General features: G+C 31.9%; 1 long non-coding RNA gene across 1 annotated transcript in view; it reads left to right on the top strand.

Moving 5' to 3' along the window:
- LOC111089434 overlaps window positions 1-12,539 on the top strand; it is a 72,795-nt gene extending 60,256 nt beyond the window's left edge. The window contains exon 2 of the long non-coding RNA XR_002613723.1: window positions 11,444-12,539. This is a non-coding gene — a long non-coding RNA (uncharacterized LOC111089434). The remainder of the gene's footprint in view (window positions 1-11,443) is intronic.
- Window positions 12,540-25,101: the final 12,562 nt, after the last annotated feature.

Genomic DNA, 25,101 nt, shown 5'->3' with positions numbered 1-25,101 from the left:
AACTTTCATGTTTTCTGTTCTTCCTTTCCAAAGCACACATTTATTTATACTACCGGATCTTTAATCTAAGTTTACACTAGAAACGCAACGCTTGGGTATTCAGATAACAGTTCGTAATAACATACTTGAAAAAAAGTACTTTACGTTTTTTCTATTTGTTTTTTAATCCAAAATATAAGATTAAATATGAGTATATCTGGTTTGAAAAGTCTTCCATATTTCATAAAGTTTGTAATGAATATAACAGACCGTAAACTAACTTCATCAGAACTAAAAATTACGTATTTGTGTTAAAGTTGGGGGAATCGAATATCAATCGTTGGAATGGTTAGAAGCTTAAATATAGTTATTATTATTATTACTAAATGCTGATTACTAACTAATTTATATCCTACGTTTTTTCTGGTAATCTGCTCCCGTCTTTAGAGAAATCCTTATAAAAAAAAGTCTAATATTGTATGGTAGTGTTCAGGATCCGTTCCTTGGTTTAAAGAAGAGTGACCACTAGCACCACAAAACAGACAACTTTTCAGGTCTTCTCTATGTACGGCAGCTGATTAAGAATCGAAAAGTAGGGTATAAACTGTTATTAATGTGTATCTTGTAATAACAAATATAGTAATTAATTAATAATTCGACTTAGGTGATCGTATAGGCTAGAAACCTCGACAATTATAATTAAATTCGAATCGGTTTATGTACAACATCTCTGGCTGGTCAATCTTTGTAATTCTAGGAACCTGTTGTCTCTTGTACTGATAACCATAATGCTTTGAATAGGCTAAAATATTATTTTATGAATGTATTTGTATATTGTTTTAATGCCAAATCTTACTGTAAGGCTATCTAACGTCCTCCCTAATTTTGAACTACTGAGCAGAGGAAAGTAAGCAGTCAACAGCACCCTACCACCAACCATCCACGCTCAGATATTGACTGTCACTATTATGTTTGAAAGCATATAACATGTTTTTGTAAAAATACATTATTAACTCCATTTTTTTATATACTCGGCTACAAAAATATCAGTCAAATTATAATGGAAAATGAAACAATTTAACTTGATCTATACTGTGTGTTTGGTTCACAAAAGAAAGTAAAATATTACTATACAACATTAAGCATTTTGACGTAATATTGATTTTTCTGGGAATTTATACTAATGCAGTTGTAGTAAATAAATGTTATAAAATATTAACGAGCATTATAATTTTTCATAGCAGAGAAAAACTTACTTCTTTAAAAAAATATCTCAGAATACATTCGTTTTGTACTATTTATGTTGAAAAACAAAGCAAAACAAAATATTTTACAACTTTAAAATAATCACGAGCTGTTTTCAAACAATGGCATGATCTATTTGCTTTATATCAAATCTCTATTTCGTCTTGGTACAAGTGCACCTTCTGAACTATTGTTCTCACCGCCATCTATCAGCAGTACGGTGAATTACGAACTAATCGTGCTATAGAGAACCTAAATAGCTATGTCGACGAAGCTTTTGTGGCACTTTCGAATCAATACAAATATTGATTTAACGACAGACAGCCAATAAAAAAAAACCTTGCATGTTTGTGGGTCATTTGCCGCTCTGTGGGTGTACCGTCATGACAGATAATAAGCCATACTCTTGTGTCGTGAATAATTCACTTGCTGTACGGACACTCTACCAAACAGCTTGTTAGCATCGAGTTAAAATAATATAGCCACGCCGAAAAGAACTCACGCACGCCGGGCTTCACGAGTTTAAAGTCAAGTTTGTTGTGGCAGATCTGTTAGCCGTAACTGCTGCCACAGATTGTGTTTTATTGTTTATTATTAGTCAAACTTTAACTAGAATTGTAGAGGAAAATGTAATCTCTCACGTTACACGTTTTTACTCATCACAACCCAGAGCAAACACACACTTACACATATAGAAAATGTTCAAACTTTGATTAAGTACATCAAATGAAATAACGTTTCACACTTTGTCTGTTGTTAATAAAAATTGTCGTTCACACCTTTACTGTCTGATATAGTATGCATATACATATATATTTGTATTGTATCGAAGAATTATCATAACAATGCTGTATAATCCTAACTGAATGTCATGAGAAACGCAATAGCTCATGCGAACAATAACATATCACTCTTACTTCAAAAACAGAAACAAACAAAACTTTGTGAAGTCCTATTATTTTATGTTTTATATTATGTATTTACGTTAACTACCGAAGGGCTGAACATACTCTGTAACGTACATTAATTTAACACATGATGATGTGTTTTACAATGCAATTCTATGTCAGTGTAATTCATAACCAAATCGGGGTTCAGTAATATTTTTATGACATATTTATTTAGAGTTTGATTTTGTCCAATGTTTGTTTCCTTTTCTTAACTTCGCTACTTAACGACCTTAACGTCTGCACCAATTTTTCTGATCATTGTAAATTGGTAAGACTAAATTGAAGACATAAATATACATCACATTTTTATAATATAAAAATGTATCTTGTCAAGTATGTTTTATACCTAAGGTAAACGTTACCTCGACATAATTAGTAATATGGCAAAATTTTCCAAAAATAATAGTTCTTGTATCAGCATAATTTTGAGGCATATTAAGACGAAAATGAAAAGTTTATTCAACATCAAATGTTTTGTAACAATGCTGTCAGAAAGTGGACAGAAAATTGTCATTTGCAAAACAATCTCATATTTGTTTTGTTTTTATTTCATGCATCAGGTTTTGGAATAAGTATATATAGATATAACAGAATTTTAAAGCAAGTGCTATTCGAGATATGATTCTTTTAGTCTTAACTGACGAAAGTAATAGTCTGCTTAAAATAATTTCAGTAATTACTTTAACAGTAATTTTATGTCTCGTTCAAACCTCGAATTATTTCGTGTTCTGTTCAGTCTTAAAATCATTTATACGTGGTGTTGAAACCTATGATGGTTTCCTATTTTGCTTAAACTTTAAACAGTTTTTGAAATTATTTTGTTTCTGTCTTGGTGAAACCTACCTAAAATGACTTCGTGCTCAAACTTTAACAATAATCTCATATGTCTCGTTCAAACCTGGAATGATTTCGTGTCCTGTTCAATCTTGAAATCATTTTGTTCCACGAAATCATTCCAGGTTTGAACAAGACGCACAAATTATTTTAAGATTGAACAGAACATGAAATCATTCGAGGTTTGAACGAGATACAAAATTATTGTTAAAGTTTGAGCAAGACATGAAATACTTCTAGGTAGGTTTCACCAAGACAATGTTCTCCTTGAAATCACTTGTATGTCTTGTTCAAACGTAGAATGAATCTTATGTTGTTCATCTTGAAATCATTTTGTGTATTTTGTCTAAATCTGAAATGATTTTATTTTTGGTCAGACTTGAAATGATTTTATATCTCCTGAAGTGATACGAGTCCGGTTTAAAATACCTTTATATATGTATGTATGTCATATCAACTAACGTATACGTAGTTTAAATTGTACAGATAACTGATACAGTTATTGAAAATTTTACAATTCTTAAACATATATAACATTGTCCTCTATTTTTTTACATTTGTACCTATTGACTTTTAACTCGTACTGTGTTCTTCCTTTTTAAATTTGAATTCTTAATAATCTAATCTTGTCGTTGTTATCATTTGGGAGAAGATTGTCTCTGTGATAGAGCTGTGGTTTTCGGAACTGGCGAGCCAGACCCGAATCCGAGCGATATCACAAAATATTCTTCGCACTTATAAAATGTAGGCGCGTTTTAAAAGTGACAATCAATCACTTATGGTGGATGGTGGACAGTAGAGCGCTGCTGGATGACTACATTCCCTCTGGTCTGTAGTTCAAAAATAAGGATGGCGCCAGATAACTTTAATATATATAAACAAAAATAGAGTAGTTGGTTTAAAGTCTTTTTCAGTACAGAAGCTAGTAGCTTTGAATGATTAACAATACATTAATAACAAAATTAAATGTGCCTACACTTTTACCTACCTTGAATAAATTACCTTATTAAAAATGCGTATAATTCAATAGTATTGTGTTTCCATTTTATTGTTAAACTCTTGAGATTGAATAAGACATATACAAATCTTTAAAGTTTCAATAAAAACAGGAAATCATTACAGGTTTGAACAACACATCTAAATTATTTTAAGATTAAACAGAACACGAAATCACTCGAGGCTTGAACGAGACATATAAAATTAGTGTTAAAGTTAGAGCAAGACATGAAACCATTCTATGTAGGTTTCATCAACACAGAAACAGAATGATTTCAAGATTGAACAAGACATAAAACCTTTTTAGGTAAGTTTCATAAACACAGAAACAAAATGATTTCAAGATTGAACAAGACATTAGGCAGGTTTCACCAAGACAGAAACAAATGATTTCAAGATTGAACAAGACATGAAATCATTCTATGTAGGTTTCGCCAAGACAGAAACAAAATGAGTTCAAGTATAAACGTAACCCATAGAAAAGTTTAATTTAAAAGTAAAAAGAGACGATTCGAATCAATGACCAACATTACTAAAATAACTAACGTACAAGACAGTTCCAAAGCAATATTTATATAACAGAAGATAGATTATAAAGGTCCCGAAAAGTGTCGTTTATAAATCACAACTCTCACTTCTTTTACTGGCATTGGCTTCGTAATACATATTACTTGAGAATACACGTCCTCATACAATATTATGCGGGCGTGCAAATATGCATATAAGTGTATCAGTTAATCATTACTTACGTGTGCACATCTCTGTTTAGTTTTAACTGATATATATGTGGACATATGCACGTTCATATCACACAGATAAGATTCTTTCATTTGGTAGTTTTTATATATACGAATTCTAGAATGTTTTCAATTTACCTAATGTCAAAATGTTTTAATAATTACAGAAGAGAAATGATGCTCTTTAAGCATTTCTGTAAAATAACAATGCGATCAAACTCTGATATATGTTTATGAACCTCACAACAGAATATGATGGAACAGTAATAGACGAAGCACAGAAAATAATCAAGCATTGTTCAGTCTATACCATAACAACATGTGTTTTAAATTCTCTTTTTATATACGTTCATTGCTGTTAATTACTAAAATTGTTTAAATTCTTGCACTGTATTTGGAAAATTGATAAAAAAAGTTATCTTAAGCCCTTTCTATATGTTATGTAATTAGTAGGATTATCTTGTACATGCTGAATTACTTTCTTGTATGTTCTTAATTAAACAATTACTTAAACAATTAGGTAAGCACAATTTTAAACTAACTAATTAATCATTCGTTCTGATCGTCAGCACTGTGTCGAAGAATTTCAATTTTCTTTTGAACACAAAACTACGAAACTTTCTATCATTTTGAATCCTTTGCGAATTTCGTATTTTAAACTATATTTGATGATTCAGTGACATAGCAGTGTTTTACAGTACGTTCGTAGAACGAATGAATTAAAGCCACAATGTGTACGTTTTAAAATTATTTTTATGTAGCAAGATTATTTTGTAAACATACACAGCGTGTTATTTTGATAGTGGTATCTAATATATGCGGATCCGACGTATGCATGTACATCTACATGTATATTCCAATATCACTAGCAAATCTGAAGATCTCCGTGAATAAAATCACTCGTGATTTGATAAATATGCATACTTGTTGTTAAAAGTATGCTATATTGAAGCGTTCTTGCAGTACTAAATCTTAATATTTCTTACATCTGATTATTCTGAAACTTTTCTATGTCTTACATTGTCAGTATTTCATTTGTTTTGGTTTGGTTTCTTTTGAGTGCTCACGTAAAGCTACAAAATGGCTATCCGTGCAAGTCGCTCTGAATTTTGAACCAATAGACTAGACGAAAAGCAGCTAATCAACAGTACCAAACGACAACTCTTGGGCTATTTTAATCAAATAATGAGATTTGACAATCACTCTTTTAGCGCACCTATTGCCCCAAACTGCAGAGTTAGTTTTCGTGGTATCAGGTCATTAACTCTGGACCCTCGGATGCACAGTCCGGCATGCTATCCACTAAGCTATGTTAGACCCGTTACACATAGGTGTCTCTAATTTTGAACAGAGAGAAGGCAGATATTAACAGCGCCAACCGCCGAACCTTGGGCTACACTTCACTGATCGAATAATTGGATTTAAACGTCACTGTTATAGTGCACCCAAAGTGAAAACTGCATTTTTTGCAGCAGTGAATCACGAATCATGAATTCTTGGATTTACAATGGAGCAAGCTAACCACTAGGTCACACTCGACCCACTAATATTTCGTATTGTTAGCTTACATATGGATTTTGGACTAAACTTAAATCTTCGTCAACAGCGAGAATACCCAATTGATAAAAATTACATCCTAATCATTTTTTGTTTGCTGCATACACCTATAAACTGGCATATTAAGTTAATAATATTAATTACTAAGTTAATTCTTAATTTTATTCTATGTGCACAGCTTTTTTTGATCAGAACTTATTGGTATTATTATATACCTTTATAAGAATATGCTCTATCTGTTTGTTATCACATCTATCTAGATTGTATTTTAATTATTTAACGTTGGCAATAAATTAATAATAAATTATCGATAAATACCATATATGAAACTGGTGAAACTACAACAGATATTCAAACACAGCAAAGAAGAGAAAAACTTAAAAACGTTAGGGCGTGGTGAGACCGTTTGAAAGGACTGATTAAAGTGCATACTCAATTATTTCCACGGAAATATGAACTAAGGAAGAAATGTGAAATTAAGCGCTTATAAATATAATTATCTAAGCTATTTCTGACTGATGATACATATCGCATCTATGAGGAAGCTTTGAAAGAACTTCACACAAATAGAGCTAAATAAATACAGTAAAGTTGAGAATGAATCTAAAGAGCTAGAACATTTACATCCCTATACTATTTTTTTGTAGAATAGGACAAACAGTTAATACAGAAAAGGCTATATTAATAGCTTTGAAGAATAAAAATAGCAGAGTAACTCAAAATTCAAATGACATAATTTTTTACTTTTAGATATGTATAAGAGATTATACTCAGAAGGAAAGATAAATCGAACTAACGACTCTTTCTTTGGAAGCTTAACGATTGTACCAAAATGTCTGATGCTTCGTTAACGTTTACAGAAACAACCGGTGCTTGTGAATCATTACGAAAAAAATATAAATTCCCAACTGGAACTGATGGCCTAAAGTTTGAGTGGTTAGTTAAATTTTGGTCTAAGCTTGGCAATTTCCTGATCGAGATTTTTAATGAATCTCTAGAGAATGCAGATGTTGTAAAAGTATGAAAAAGCAGTAATAAAGTTAATATCTAAAAAGGGAGATCTGATGGAAATACACAAATGGGCAACCATTATCACTTGTAGGTACTGACTATCCATTGTTTTCTAAAGCCATAACAAACAGAATGTTGTGAATCATTTGGTTTATGATAGCCAGACTTACCATGTCAATGATCAACGTATTTATTTTAGTATACGTTATGCGTTATATAATAAATTTCACAAACCAAAATAACAAATGTTAAACTATTATTAATTTCGAACAAAATTCGAGGAAAATTATGAGTGGTTGACTCAATGTATAAAAATATAATGTTTTATGTATAGTTCATTTTAAACTTCAGCTGCTCCTTTCAAGAGGGGTTTGCAACAAGGATATCCAATAATGTTTTTTTTTACTTACATTATCTAAATAACCTTTTATTAATAATTTAAAAAAGAAATTAGTTCTTTAAGACTAATATCAATTTTCAGTGATCATCAACGATTATTTGATCTTCTCACGCTGACGATATAAATATTTACATTTGACAGGTGACGGAATTTAATATTATTGAAAACATAATGAAGAAACTTGAACTAATTCCTGGATCCAAGTTCAATAAAGAAAATTATCTTGATTTATGGTTTGGTACGTGGAATACTCGCATAGAAAATAAATTAGGCTGTGCTTGGACAAATCTTGGAATAAATGTATTTGGAGTTGATTTAGGAAATTTTCTAATATGGAATCAAAGAAACTGGGATGAGCTGAAAGATAAATTTTGTAAGCTTATTAGAGTTTGGAAACATTTTCAAATTTTCTTAAGATTAAAAGGAAAAAGTAATTATTAATCACATTACCAGTAGTAGTATGTGGTATAGGTTTCAGAACCCCCTGAAACTTTAATATATAATTTCCAAAATGATGTTGCACCATTTTTTTGGAGAAAAGCTTATTAGGTAATCAGAAACACTTTATATTTACTTTTCGAAGAAGGTGGATTGAATCTTTTATCTCTAAATGATAAATTAACCATTTTTAGGATTATATATTTAGAATGTGTATTGTATAAAGCAACTTCTCGAATTACAATTGAAGTTATTTTTAAACCAGCATATCGGCATTTATATTTCCTTATAGTTTTTTTTAATGAATCACATGAAACCATGAAAAAAGTTAGGAATGTTTTAATTTTTAAGCTGTGTTTTAGAAATATTCAAATCATTTCTTAATGAACCTCTTTTATGAATTATTATTCAATAAATAATACAGAAAATCCGTTTTGTTATTCTTTATGACTGAAAAAAAACAATGTATTTCATATATATGTGTTAACCCTGATGAAGACGCATAGGCAAAAGTTGATTTTAATAAAAAGTTCTATTATAATTACCTGTATTATAAAGGTTATTTTTTCTAGCCTTTTAAATCAAAATGTGAAAAAAAAACAATGTCATAGTGTTAGAAATTGTAGACAAGCAAAGAAATAAATGGAAAATAGTAGATTGATCTTACCGTCACATTTGCAGAATGATGAAAATGAACAACGTATGAACTAATTAGTGACTGTGATTACAACATGATTTAAATATATTATTGATTCTATTGAATTACCAGTAGCAGTGAAAATGCAACTAACAATGAATGTGGCAATACATCTATTACAGGATTACCAGTAACAAAAACAGAACACTAATCAGTCTGATAACAAGAACAGTAAACGGCGTTTTCAATGGTTACTTTCCTAAATTACTAAAACGTGTGCCTTCAGTGGCTTAGCAATAAGTCTACAGGCTTACAGAGTTAAAAATCTGGTTTTGATACCCGTAGTGAGTAGAACACACATTGTGCACCTTTGCATTTAATAACAACCAAGCCAAACTGAAAAGTGTATAGAGTGTAAAGTGTAAAGAGAAGTATTGCCGAAAACGTGACTCGGATATTTAGTGGAAACATATGCATAATGCACTCACTACTTTCTCCAGTGTGGTAAAAGTGAATGAATTGTGTCAATGATGCTATAAAACGATTTGAGGAAAACTGGTATATATATCATAGTTGTGTTGTAAAATATATTTTATAAAGGATGGTTTTTAAATCATATTAAACTATTTCAGGGAGAAAATGTGAATCGATTGTTACTCGTATAAAAAATATAACAGTTCCAAATGAATTGAGTTATCCAATTTTATTAATATCTTTGACAAACGTATCGTAGACATGTATTGGCGTGAGATACATGAAAAAAACAACAATATATTCCGCAGCTTAAAATAGTCAAAGAGATAATAGTACGTAGTTTCATTAACAGTCTGAAATCACAGATTATATCGGGATATATGTGAGCTAAACAAAATGGTGAATCAGATCCCTTTAAAACACTCTGAAGAACGTCGATGGTTTATTATATATCAAATTATTGTCAACTTTCCGCCCTTAGAATAGTTTTATGTGTGATATGCATATTACGAGTTTTTTAAATTATTTGTCTATTTGATTTTGTAAAGTATTGTAATGTAATATATTGTATATGTGAGTGATCAAATTGATGACCTGAAAGAAACTTATAAATTAACAGCTTGATTCTATTTAAAACTATCCATCTAACATTTTGCAATTATCGGTTTGAGGTTGCTGTTAACGGACAAAATAAATCATGATTTTATTTCATAAGTAAAATATATATATATATATCAGGCGTCCAATGTAAATATGTATAAGCATGCAATGTTTGCTTATAGATATTACGTAATGTGGGTGTAATAATAATCTACAACAGTGTATTGAAGAATATGTTTTCTCTTGGTGTAATAACTGTTGTTTTTGTGTGTGAAACTTTTAAACACGATTTATTTTAATATAAAGTATAAAAAAGAGTATGTCTATCTACATATAGAGTTCCATGTCTTCGTGCAAACTTCTGAAACAATTAATGTAAATAAAGTGGGCAAATGTAAACTTTAAAATATTTTTACCGATTTGGTAGATGTCCTTGCCGCTGTCTGAAATACAAATAGCAAACTTTAAATGATTTTTTATACTTTCTATAAAGCAGTTACAAAGTCATGAGTCCGATTGATATTTTTATTTTCAGTTCACGTAAAACAGCAATTTAAAGATCATTACAGCCAACAGAAAAACGCTTTTAGAAAAAACAACACAAGTGCATAACACAAATATGAACACTTCTAGAAAAACAAAACTCAACTGTATAACGCAAATATAAATACTTCTAGAAAACTGGTAGAACTGTATAACACAAATATAAACACTTCTAAAAAAAGCATTAGTATTATATAACACTAATATAAATGCTTTTCAACACGACGTGATTTTTGGTTGAAAATAAGAATTTTAGAAAGGGCTGAAAAACTGTATTTGATTCTTCTGTAAGTTCGTAGTTTTCCAGTCAATGTGGCCACAAGAGAACTATAATTACTCCATGTAAAATACTATAGAATTACGTCCTTTATTGACCATCCGTAACTAACACAAACTTACTGTTAAACCTTAATTCATAAGAGAAGAAACTGTGCTTTTACTTATGGTTGACTTCAGACAGAGCTAAGGTTGTTATTAAGTAATTTATTGGCATCTACTTTGTGTAATCTACTTCTCCAATATTGTTTTTATACTGTGTTTTTTGTGTGGATAGTTTAACTACATGAAACAAAACCTATCCTTTTATGCTTATTGTGACCTTAAATTGAATAAGACTTCATTTATTGAGCTCTGTTGGCAACAATATATAACAAAACACTAAAATAATATTTTCCTTCTTTGAAGAGAATGAAAACTAAACAACGCATTTCGCAATTATATATTTCTTTGGAATAAGCGATGGTTTTTGTAGTAATATTATAAACGGAAATATATTCAGCTGATAAATAAAACAATAGACATAGTTCCCAACTATTGTGTAGTTGAAAACTCCTATTATTTTAAGATGTACCTAAACGCCAAAATGAAACTTTGATGAACCTGTTTGGTGTGTAGCCTTGCTCTATAGAACAGACTCACCTATCAGACGATCATGGCTAATAGCATTTCAGGTTTCTATGTGGAAACTGTTTCATCTCCGTGGCTGCCACAACAAATATCAGTAGATAAAAGTCTAATGTTTCAATCACTTCTTTCTTACTAGGTATTCCTGAGGTTCTAAGGATTCTTGGTGGTACCACGACAGCGGCCAGTGGTCAGGCGGGCTGATCACTTGGAAGAGCTTTTCTCTACTGCATACCTTCGAACTTGCACGGCGTGGCATTTCCAAATGACATGTTTTAAATCGCTGAAGACGTTCCAACATCGAACCGAGGCCCCAGGTCCCGGCTTTCAGCTTTTGCCACAAACGTAATAATTATGGGCCATTTCGCTAGAGCGATTAGCTGCAGTGCCGGCAGCACAAAGCAAGCCAAGTTGGGACGAAATTACTAGTCTCCAGCCGCCGATACGGCTTTCCTTCATGTAGCCTATTTTGTGAGAATCTGCTATTGTTTTAAGCAGTTTCCGCCTTAGAAGAACATTAGCGCCGTCAACAGGAAGTGGTCTGGAGGAGCCCGATAACCTTATCTACTGAGGTTAGAGGTATAAACTTAAACTTACAGTAGGTTTTATTTCAGTGTAACAGAGAAAACATCACGCTTTAATCCGCTTTTGTTGAGGACCGATCTTCCGGATATCACTCTGTTATTATTCATCATCTTGTTTTGAGTATGAAAGTATTCAGTATACGACCAAAAGAATTTAAAGTTTTTCATTATATATTTTGTTAATATTATATTTAACCTTTAGATGTTATGGATAGTTATTATACAAATCATTATTGTGTATAAAGTTTCTCATTTTTATTTTAAAAATCGCTCATTATATGTGAACAACAACTGGAAACTATACTGTTGATGCTTTTGGCTTCTAACTTTGACAATAACGTGTTGTAATTTTCTAATTTGTGAACCTTTTAAATCTGTTATAAATATAAATACGACATGCTGCTGAATCAGCCATAAGCTTTAGTGATTATAACACTAAAATTTGGGGTTTGATCCATGTGTTGGGCATGGTACTATTGTCAAACCTTATCTACGTTTCAAAACAAAATGATAATAATAACATAATAAAGATATTTTGACATTTGAGACTATCTGTAATGAAAATAGAACAAAATACTTAGTGTGTTTTTGGCAGGTTGTATTTTCAAGTAAATATGGTAGAGTTGGAATAAATAAATAATTATAATTAAATGGTTTTACATACATCTGATACAAACGTCAGTTTCAAAACAAACACGATAATTAATCGTCAATGTTAGCTTCATATAGAACAAGGAATATCCAAGCGTATTTTAAAATCAAGATGTCATATTTTATATAAGCAGATATCTTGTTTGTTTGAATTTATGCACAAAACTACACAATGGGCTATCTGTGCTCTGCCCACCACGGGTATCGAAACCCGGTTTCTAGCGTTGTAAGTCCGCAGACATACAAAAACAGATATCTTGGACACTTAAACTCTTCACATAGCCATGACTTCCTTATACTAATTTCTATCTTAAATATATTTTAATATTTTTTAACGTTAAATCTTTTAAAATTAAAGAAAATTATTCAAGGCTAGTTTGTTTCTTATTTTTAGTTATTTTGTGGACGCTCAACCGTTGATAGTGAGAAACTGTAAACGCATCCTTTTCTAAGTAATATTACTTGTTACTATATATATTATAAAAATCATTTTTACTTACACTTTCCTTTTTCAAATGTCTTTAAAAGACGAGAAATATCATTTTTCTCTATAAAGATTATTCCTATTCATAGTAGTTGTGAGTTTTCCAAGCGCTCGATTAAGAGATACTTGTCTACTGATAAGCTAGAACACTATTGTATTTGAGCATGTGCATATGAGCGGCTATTAAAATGATGAACTACTTTTTAAATATATTTCATTACTTGTACTTTGAATTGTAATATTAATATAATATTGTTTCTTTTATGTTCCAAATGACAATACAGTGACACTGGCGTGTGGAAAACTATCTTTGAGATGATGTCATATTGTGATTTTAAACATTGACTTCTTACATATGTTTAACTGCTTTCCGCATCAAGTATGGCAATAAGGCAGCTTTAAGACATTACTAGATTATTGTCACTGTGTCATCATTTTAAAGCAAAAGAAGCAGATACTCTGAGACTGCAACATGATTTGCAATTTTTGATGCATTTTAATACCCTTTTTAGTTCAATATTTAGTATCCTGTTTCTTATTTTGCTCGAAGCGTTCACTGTTTAGTGAATTAAAGTTGAGGGCCATATGAAAAAACGGTCACTTCCAATAAAGAAGCCATTCTTTAAAACACATATTTTGATGAATGTGACAAGATACTCATTGACAAGTTTACCGAGAAGCCGCTGGGTTAAACTGATGCAGCACCACATGGGTCTCAGAGTTATCTCAACTTCTGTACCAAAATAGTTTAAAGTGATCAGCTTGAACCGTACGCTAGAGCAGAAGAAAAATAAACCAGCAGAAATAACAAAACAGCTGCACACTCTGCTCCGAAACAACCTCCAAGTTCTATAATGGCACCAAAAACTCAACTGAAGCATCAGTTGTCAGCTCCACGTGTTCCACATCATAAGGTTTTTATGGTGCAGCCACCATGATTACAGATGAAACTACAGGGATTTTTAGCTCTAGATGTAATGGTTTCATTGCCTATGCAGCATAAGGCGGTTCCAAAAGATGTCAGGAACGCGAGGTAATAGGTCTCTGCTTCTACTGTGGCTTACCTGTTCATTGGATGCAGTGATGCCAGTATCCTATTATAAAAAGCAAGAACCATTATTATCAATGCTAAACTGATGCTAAACAATGCTCAAGTGTTATGTCTGCTGTTGCTGTGGCTAGTTTAAACTAAAGGAGTCTGAGTTAAATCTAACCGCCAGCTTGGGCAGACGTATCAGCCGGCTTGCAATCACTTACTATGTTGACTCTTCAGATAATTATGCACTTAGCACCATGTAGTATGTGCCCATGAAAATACAGGATTGATATTTAAGCTAGTAATCATTTACAACTTTTCACAGTTTATAGAGTCCATCTTGGGGCACAACTGTCACTTATCAGTATTCGGTATGCTCTCCATATACATGATAGGCAGCTCATACACGACGCGACATGCTCTCCACAAAGGATACCAAAGTTTGGGCTTGAATATTTCGCCATGCTGCGAGGACAGCCTAGTGAAGGTCATGCACACTATTAGACTGATGAAGCATCTTGTTGATGAAACTAGTTACTTATGCTCAGAGGTTCTCTATTGGGTTCAAATTTGATGATAGTGCTGGCCACTCTCTGTGTTCCACCTCCTGCTCTTGGAGGAACTTCTAAATCATTCGGGACCTGCATGACCTGGCACTGTCATCTTGGAAAATAAAATTAGTTTTATACTAATATGTGCCTATACTAGCGTCGATACAGGTTTCTATCAATGATGCAAAGGTCACTTTTACTTCCAGAGTGTAATGCGCCTAGACTGTTATTACACCACCATTGTTGTAGGTCTCATGAACTTGCTATTACACTCTGCTAGGCTTTTGGGGCGAAATATTTCGCATCTGGCTTCATCATTCAACACCATACACTGTATATCGCCAGTACGGGGTCTGCCATTTTAGGTGTTTCCTTTCTCACTGACGACGAAGCTGGCGATGACCTTGGGTCAGTATAGGTTTGTAAGGGGTGTCTTGCGCGATAATTAGCCTTTAATAATCGGTCATTAACATTATCCAGATGTATTAATTTAATACAGGCTTATTTGTGAGTTATTACCATTCAGCTCGTAGGGTAGACCTTGTGAAGCAGCCATTTCTGCATAACTGGAACATCTGGTGATCATCTATAACTGGAGTCTTTTGTAGACTATCTTTTTGGATAGGTCTTCCAATTATGTTGTCTCTTTTCATAATCTTAGAGACAGACAGTGCCTTGGTTTATACATAACTGTCCATCAATTTGACTTTCTTTGATGCCATTTACACGTACTACAATAACTCCGTAGTAAACTCCAGTATCCAGCTATCGAACCATGGTTTGCAGAACTTGTTATAACATTCTGAAGTCGCTGGAAAGATATAGTGAAACCAAAAAGTTGTCACCATTATATAGCGTGAGCAGAAGCATCACTTCACAACAGATTATTGCATATTTGCTCACACCACACGCAATCGTACATACCTATTGACTCGAATTTGCGTCACATGATTGTTCACATACACATGCATGAACTGAAACTCTTCAGTGGACTGTAACGAACGTAGTAGCTAAGAAATTTATCTTTATAAAAATATTGTGTTGTACCACTACCTGTGACCTCTAAGGCAGGAATGCAAATATGCATCCTGGTACTTAAAGCATGTTTTGATTAGAGCACTGGAGCTGGTTAATTCTTATTGGCATTGTCTATTCATCTTAAATACTGATGCCAGTGATAGTGGCTTTGGAGCAGTTTTGTCATAGGTAAAGGACAGTATGGAACGTGTAAACTCATATGTGAGCAATGCAATAACTGCTCCTGGATATCAACACTGTACGATAAAGAAGGAACTGCTGGCAGCTTTATTATTTGCCAAACGTTACCACAACTACTTGTATAGTGTGGAGTTAGTTATTTGATAGACCACGCATCATTGAAATGTTTGATGAAATGTTTGCAGGGTGTGAATGTGCATTGAATAATGATGTTGCTAGAGTACAGCTTCATTGTACAACACTGCACACTCAAGTAGCATAAAAACTCCAATGGATTTTCTTGTCAGACAATGAGATCATCTCCTCTTTATTGAATGTTCAAAACCTAGTCAGTATGCACTGTTTAAGCCATCCACACAGTTGTGACAATGAACTATAGAAGCAATGACAAGTTTGCTTTTGGATGAACATTATACATTACCATTCATAAACTTTGGGAAGAGCACAAAAGGAGTTAGAAATATGTTGGACACTACTTTCTATTTAACAATAAGAAGCATGACCATTCAATCACAATTTAAACAACCTGTGTGTAGGTAGTGGATCACATGGCTTTAAGGCAGGAGGAACTAAAGACTTTTCACAATTCAAAAATTGGAGGCCACAATTGATGTTATTTTTTTGTACCATAGGAGGAAATCTAGTCACATAATGGAAAAATATGGCATATCGTTCTAGGTTCTGCCCTTCAGAGAATCATATTAGATGTAGATGGTCTTCTGATCAAATTTGAGAGAAGTGATCAATAGCCAAAGAACTGGTTGTGAGTGGTGCTGATTAACTGTCTTCTCCCTAGTCTATAAATTTAAAATTAAGGAATGGTTAGCACAGATAATCCTCATGTATCTTTCAACAAAACAAACGAACAAACTAAGTGAATAGTAGAGTTGAACCTCAGTCTTATAACTAACCAACGACTCAAGAATGCGAGGCGAGATTTTTTGGCAACCGTACTTGAGCCAGGGTCTCTAGGATACACAGTGCCCACTATCCCACACGATTCCCATGGATTAATGGAAAACCAAAACACTGACAAAACTGAATCACTCCCTTATTATTAGTATATACATAATATATCTATTTAAATATTTATTTGTAAGCTAACTTTACTTTATCTTCACTCAAAAAAGATTACAAACGTGCAGAAAAAATACAATTATTCCATTTCTAAGCTGTCAATAAAACAATTTATAATTATAGTAGAAGAACACATTAAACAACTAAGCCTAATAATCATGGGATTAAAATACATCAAGCTACTACGTTTAATAACAGCAGTAAAATATTTTAATCCATTACGCCTAATCATAGTAGTAAAATACATTAAGCTACTACACTTCATAATCCAATTTGTAGAATGCATTAAATTACTGTGTCTAATCAAAGTAGTAAAATGCATTAAAATACACTACGCCTAATCATACTAGAAAAATAATATAAGCTACTACGCCTAGTGGCTGATCATGTTTCATATGTTAACATGGTATAAGGGAGACCATCACATTCCAGTATTCAGCCAGGGAAGAGTAGCCCAAGAGTTGGCTGTTGACTAGCTGCTTTCCTTCTTGCCTATCAGTTCAAAATTAAGGACAAATAATTTAAGTAACGTTTGAGTAGCTTTTCGAGAATATACGAAAACAAACTTATTTCCAAGTGGCGTTGTAGAAAGCCAAGCAAGATGAAGATTAGTGTGTTTATAAAAATATCCCTTTAAAATTTCTTGAAAATACGAAAAGTTGAAGAAAAAAACACCCAAAGTAAACGAAAAAGATAACTGCGTACATTCTGTTCTGTAGCAACATCATTTAATACAAAAATTTCAATTCTAATAAGCTCACATCAGACTTTGATTTGATAAACAGTCATATAAAACCTTAAGACAGCTGATATGGCTATCTACGAGAAATACAATATCTAAGGTTTGTTTCAAATACCAAAAACTTAAGTTTTAATTTTTGTTTTACACCATTCGTTATATATTTATATGCTAATGGTAGAAGGCTCAAATCGTATTTGAAACTTTTTAAAGACAAAAAATTTATTTTATTCAACTGGTATGTGGGGCGCATACTTAACTATAGCAATTGTAAAGGGGTTTTGTTCGACGGCTGAAAACATTCTCTTTAGACACCTTCATATACATTGGTAGTTTAGTCCTCATGAAAGAAAAAACTGGTAGTAGAAATGTTTTTAATTACGCGCTTTAATTAGGACTTCACATTATACTTTTAACTAATTTCTTTATAGTTTGTTCAATATCTTGTTTCGTCATCATATTCATTCATAGGTTTGTTTGTGTGTTTTAGAACAAAGATACAAAATAAAATACCTGTGCTTTGGCAAACACTGGGAATCGATCCCCGGATTTTAGCGTTGTAAGTTCGTAAAGTTTCTGCTGACCAACCAGGAAACTTCACTAACACTTCCTCAAAGCTAGAGTGAAAGAACAAAAAAGAGATTATGTTCCTAAAGTAATATCTAAACTAACTTTTAAATAGGAATGAAATAAAACTAGTTTGTATTTCAACTTTGCTACTTTTATCCAATTTCTGACGAAATGAAAACAAAACAAAATATAAAGAATAACAGAATAAAATAATACAGTGCCATAATAATCTGTGAAACATATTTTGCTGGCTGATAATCTTATACTTTTCATATAAGATGTTACAAACATCAGCTTGTGGTAGCAACAGTTAATTCATCTCCATGTTTCGAGTAACTTCCGTTTCCTGTCTTCCGTTGTTTTACCCCTCAAGAACAGTTAATTTATTTTTTTTATTTCTGTATATTCAAAGTCTAAAATTAATATCAACTTCTATTTACAACTTTTATTTTTCGTACAGATAGCGATGTAGATTCCACAATAATACCGTTTCTTTTAATTAAAGAAAACACTTATTTTCCCATCCGCATGTGTATTTATCTACTTAGGCAACCTATATATTAAATATCTTTTAAATTAATTAATTTTCTTGCAGATACTGTTCGAAAGATTAAAGGCTTCTGAAGATAATTAGAGAAATCAAAAATAATTTCTATTTACTCCTTAAAATAAGCAGTTATTTAATTTTCCGTTTTTAGTTAAATTAAACTCTTTGTTGTAAATAAATTCTTACAGAAACTATGCTGGAGGTCTAGTCGTATTAAATAAAATTTGTGAAGTATTCTAGATATTGGAATTACAACTTGTGCAGCAAAGCTTTCTTAAATATACAACGTATCCACTAAACATTCTGTAGATTAATAATAACATCTAAGTAAAAATTACTTTTCTAAATCATTAATAATAGCTTCTACTTCAAAAATTCTTCCGCTACCTTCAGATCAGCATTTACTGTACATACGTTCAGGCGATCCCATTTCATTTGTCATCGGTATTATGGTTATATAGAAAGGAGAACGATTTAGGTATGATTTTACCATTGAGTGTAAATTGATGCTACTGATTAACGTAATATTATTGTGAAAAAACTATTCTTTATAAATCCAGAACCTGTACAAACCGTTGTGTGAACAAAATCAATACAAATTACTCACCACAACAGATAGATGTTTATTTTATCAACGACTATCGTCTGAGTTTAATATTAGTATTATTGAAACCAAAAACAAGTCTACACTTGAAATGATCAGAGCATACTGTGATATATTTTATCATTACATTTTTTTCTAAGATAATTTATAACTTAGTTATAATTATTTTACCACACACACACACACAGTTAAAAATTATCTTTCTTGAAACTAATCTAATTCATGAACTACGGAAAAATCAGGCTACTAAGCAATATCATGTAATTTAATAATTAATGCAAATGAACAATTTGATCTCTTAAAAGATAACAGGCAAATTTTTAATTGTCAAGTATTAGGATCCCCCCTTATTTATTTTAAAGAATTTTAACCTTTATACTCTGCTAAAATCCTCTAAATAACATCTTTTCACCTCCAACAATGGATGTGTACACTACCCTTTAGTTGCAGTCTGTAGAAACTAGGGCTCAAACCTGAAAGTGCGATGAGTTAGGCTATTGCTGGTTCCCTAAAAACCAATAAACGCAATAATCCCTTGAATACATGCACATACTTTGGATAACTCTTTTCATCACGTGGTTGTTATATTAAGAACTTACATTGGTTGAAACAAATAGTCAACAAAATTAGCCGGTTAAAAGTGTAAAATATAATAATGAAAGATATTGGGGAAACTAAAAGAAAGGAGAGTTTACTCTAACATGTACATATTATGAGAAATCATTAACTTGCAACTGATATTTCAAAAGCGATATTGGTATTGATTCAAACGCATATCTTTGGTCTCAACGATAATATCTCTAAGATATTTTCCCATACGTTACTTCTCAAACACTTAATAAGCTTTTAGTTTTGATTAATGGAAATGCCCAAAGTTTATTTTTGAAAAGTCGCTGTTTGGATTCTAGTTAATCGTTTAAGGTGAAAGAAAAAAACAATCTATAATAATGTTCCCATTTGGAAACTCCTATGTTGACATTAGTGACGCGACAGAAAAGGTCTTTGTCCAACGTACTATTAGTAGTAACTATTGTTCAGTATGAGAGATATTTAATTTCACGTCCAAGGTATTATTTATAGTGATTGTAGGTCAGCACAGACAGACATTTCTTCTCATGCACTACTGGAAATAGAATCAATCATTGGCTATATCAGTGACTAGTGACTTTCATTAACTGCGGCAATGGTTCTATGATGTTCTTTTCAAAGTTTAGGTCTTTATTGTTAAATGTAAATGATATGTGTTCTTGTGAAATGTTTGATATTCATTTTGTTTAGTTTAGTCTAAACTGATAAAGCCAATTTGAGTCTTTGTAAAATATTTTTCTTTTAGCTTTTTACTGTTCTTACCTCTCTACATAAATATTTTATTCTAAATTTCACTGTAGCACAGACCGTATTTCTGTTACTCGGGCATAATAGTAAAGTATGTATAATTAAGCATACAACGAAGTTCTCTTCAGATGCAAAACGCTTAAGAATAATCATCGAATTCCAATTATGTGTCATGCAAGTTCAGTCTTCAAATAGAAATTTTCTCGGTTATTGAGAGCACATATCTCCTGAAATGAAATATCGATGTGCAATATTCAAACCTTTTAAATGAAGATTAAACTTTGGAAATTATAGTTTTGAGCTTTCAATTTTATACTTTTCAGCGCTATCAATGTATCATACAATAAGAATGAGTGATCAATAAAATTATTCTCCGAGATAACAGTCAAAACTGCTTTCCTGTTCGTGGTAAAGTTCAGGAAGCGATAAACATCTTTCAACAAAACCATATTCCCAGTCAGAGCGACTAGAAATCGATGGTTGTGGGCGGGTTTTCCTGGTTGTACTACCAACGTGCTTCTCCTTTCGAGCTTCTGAATAAAGGTTTGCAATTTAGTTATCCGATTCTTCCCAATGTCGGAAAAATTTCATGGCTGGTTGAAATTAATGAGTTGAAATGCGCAATTTCCTACCAAGCAAGTTATACCGTTTCATGAGAATGTTCGAAGGTGTTGGATTCACATTAGTGAAGCGCCAAATCGAATCGATCTCTACTTGTTGTTCTCTGTTATGTTTCAAACTTTAGAAAACACTGAATGCTATTGGAGGTGGAGCTGTAAGCGTTAATAGCGTAACAGCTAACCACACGCTCAGGTAGGGCAGTTATAGTACTGGGAAACAAACAGACTAAACAGTGTGTGCCTTTGTCAAATAAATGCTTCAAAAACTTAAATCTATTTTAACGAATTCAAATGAATTCCATGCACAAAAAAAAAGAACCCTTGATGCAAAAAATGATGCGGGAAGGTGACCTCACATGAATAAACATCTGTTTTTTTTCGCTAAGCAAATAATTCATATTAGCAAGAGAAACGTGGTATTGAATAAGAAACAAATGTCATACATCGAAAGACAATGACGATTCTCTATTTTGATACAAGCTTTCCTTTCAAAATTTGTTCTATAGAATGCGCTTTTCAGATATTTCTCCTTTACGGAAGAGCCGTGACTGCAGGTTGTGTACTGTGCTAGAAATATTTCACCTATTTTTACATCATAATTCTAAAAAAAAGATCTTTCCTAATTTAAACATCTCGACATTTCAAATATCTCTGATGCAAAAGTAAGAAATAAAATAATAACAATAAGATAAAAGGAAAATTATCTTAATTCACATAACATCTAGTTATTTTTTGATGCAAATTAACATGTCATGTGGTTTTAGATAAAAACTCTCTTTACTGAAATTAAATGCAGAAAAAGAAATATAAGCAGGGATTTTAGTTAGGTCTGTGATGCATAACAACATAATATTATTGTCCCTCACAATCCTTTAACTGAGTGAAGAATCACAGCAGTGAAAACTGGGGATTGTTATACCAAACAGTTTCTAGGTTAGTTTAGCAAGTGATGCAGAAGAACAGAAAATTATTGTCCCTAACAATCCTCGGACTGATTGAAGAACCATTGAAGCACAGCTGTGAAAACTGGGATTGTTATACCAAACAGTTTCTAGGTTAGTTTAGCAAGTGATACAGAAGAACAGAAAATTATTGTCCCTAACAATCCTCGGACTGATTGAAGAACCATTGAAGCACAGCTGTGAAAACTGGGGATTTTTATACCAAACAGTTCCTAGGTTTGTTGAGTAAGTGATGCAGAACAGTATAATATCATTATCCCTAAGCATCCTGAACTGACTGCCGTACCAATAAAACACATCTGTGCAAACTGAGGATTGTTATACTTAATTACTCATAAGGCGTATTTTTACAAGTAGCCCAGAACAGAGGTTTGTGTTTGTTTACTGTCAAACGGCCGGTTAGTACATGCAGACAATCAACAAGCTTCGCATACCAGTGATTTTCTGGTAAGTGCGTGATACATTTGGAGAGTAACTCACTTCTTTTAAGTTACTCACAACTTACAAAAGAGAAGTTTTTATTTTTTTACAAGCCAAGCATCTTATAAAATCACTACATTGTAAATCTGCAACATAAAGTAATGCTTTGTGTCTGAAAGCCACTTTCAACAATGTAATTCATGATGTTATTTGTGTGCAGCTGTTTTAAGTGAAATTAAAACCTGTCTAAAGAAACGTAACCCTATAATTTAGTAAGTAATATTGATCATAAGATCTGGAAAACTTTAGTATTTTATCCTAAAGAATCCTAAAATGTATTATATTCTCCATGCATATCTCCTTGTTGTGTTGTGGTTTATAAATCTGATTGATTCTTATATAACACCTGCAAGTATGGTTTATAAATCTGATTGATTCTTGTATAACACCTGCAAGTATGTTTTTTATATTTGATTGAATTTTTTATATCATTTGCATCTATGGTTTATACACTTGATTGGCTATGTTATGTTGACAGCAGTTATGGTTTATACACTTTATTGGCTATTTTATGTTGACAGCAGTTATGGTTTATACACCTGATTAACTCATTTTCATTAACTCAACTTATGGTTTATACACTTAATTAATTTCATTTTGTTAATTATATTTATGGTTTATACACCTGGCTGTTTCGTTGATATTTTAACTGCATCAGTATTTTATCCATCTAAGTGATTCTTTATATTAACTGTAGGTGTGGTTTATACACCTGGTTAACTCCTTTCATTAATGGCAATAATGGCTTATAATTTGATTGAGTCCTCTATATTAACTAAAGTTATGGTTTATACACTTAATTAACTCGTTTTTTGTTAACTGCAGTTATAGTTTATACACCTAATCAACTCATTTTATGTTAAATGCATTTGTGGTCTATACACTTCATTAATTCCTTTATATTAACTGCACTTGTGATTTATACATTTGATTGACTCCTTTAGGTTAACAGTATTTTTAAGCACAAAAACACGATGCTCTGTGCCACACTTGTTGATCTGTAGTGACTTCATAAGAACAACACTGGTCGGTCAGTCTTTCGTATTTACTCTGCTGCAATTGTCAGCTTTGTCTATCCTCATATAATTGTATCGACTCCCACAGTCCCAGGATTGACTCGGCTCAATTTGCCACCAATAGCGTAAACTCCACTGTCTCCCATCATCTATTAATAATCAAATTAGTGTAACAAAATCTCGCTAAATAGAACACAGACTTTTGCTATTCAATCATGTGATAAATAAAATGCTTATATTCCACACGTCTCATCCAGAACCTAGCTGAACTTTCCTGTCACTTTATGGTCTAGAAAACTAAACAAATAAAATCCTCATAGATAATCATCATAAAAAACATAACTATATTTCTATAGCTTTGACACTTATATTTTGCATATAATGTTATAAATTAACTATGGTTGTCAGTCAAACATTCAACGAAATATGATCCAACTCCTAACCTAATTTAAAGAAATACTATTAGCAAACATTATTATATGCAACAAATATAAAAAGTCATATCACTACAAACTTGTCTGAGCGAAACAATTATTTCGATCCGTACAGAGATCATTTATTCACCAAGAACGTTTTATATGATAATTACCGCAAACCAATTGGATAATGTAAAATAGTTGACAATCAACATTCAAACAGAGATTATATACGGGTATGTGCATAAGTCAATACATAACTTCTGAATTTAAGGCTGAACGTTTTAGAAAACATACATAAACATACATAACCTTGTATAACATTTGAAATGTACTTTCTGGTAGTCTAAGTATGTTTACCTACAGTATTCTTTGTAGTTAATTTTTTCTGTAAGTCAATCTATTTTATTACATTTCATTGCATTACACTTTTACATTTTATAAAACAATATTATGTTTGATATTCTTAGTAAACAGCGTATTACTTGTAGGATTTTATTTTGATAATAATTAGGAATCTTAGACACTTTAACATGCCATTATTAATGAATTAGCTGGTTATATAATATGATTTATTGCATGAAAAGTTTTTCATTGGGACTCATTCCACACATCTCATTATATTAGATTGATTTTTACAGCAAATATTGAACTGGAGTTCATTAGATAAATCTAATAAGGTATATATATATAACAAATATTCAGTTTCTACTTTAATAGAATAAATTTTACATCACATCCTAGGAAACTGAGATGACAAGTATTGTTAATTTGCTGAGAACAGTTATTATATAGCATATTAACAATTCACGTTTGCTCTCGAACTCGTTTTATGATAAACATCACTGTTAGAAAGTTTACGTGTATGTCCTACATTAAACTTTATATCTTAGATTTAAGTTTTCTA

Source organism: Limulus polyphemus, unplaced genomic scaffold (genome assembly GCF_000517525.1).
Source record: "Limulus polyphemus unplaced genomic scaffold, Limulus_polyphemus-2.1.2 Scaffold121, whole genome shotgun sequence".
In the NCBI taxonomy this organism is placed as follows: domain Eukaryota; kingdom Metazoa; phylum Arthropoda; class Merostomata; order Xiphosura; family Limulidae; genus Limulus; species Limulus polyphemus.
Note: the sequence above shows the minus strand (reverse complement) of the source record. Positions and strands in the feature narration are given on the sequence as shown.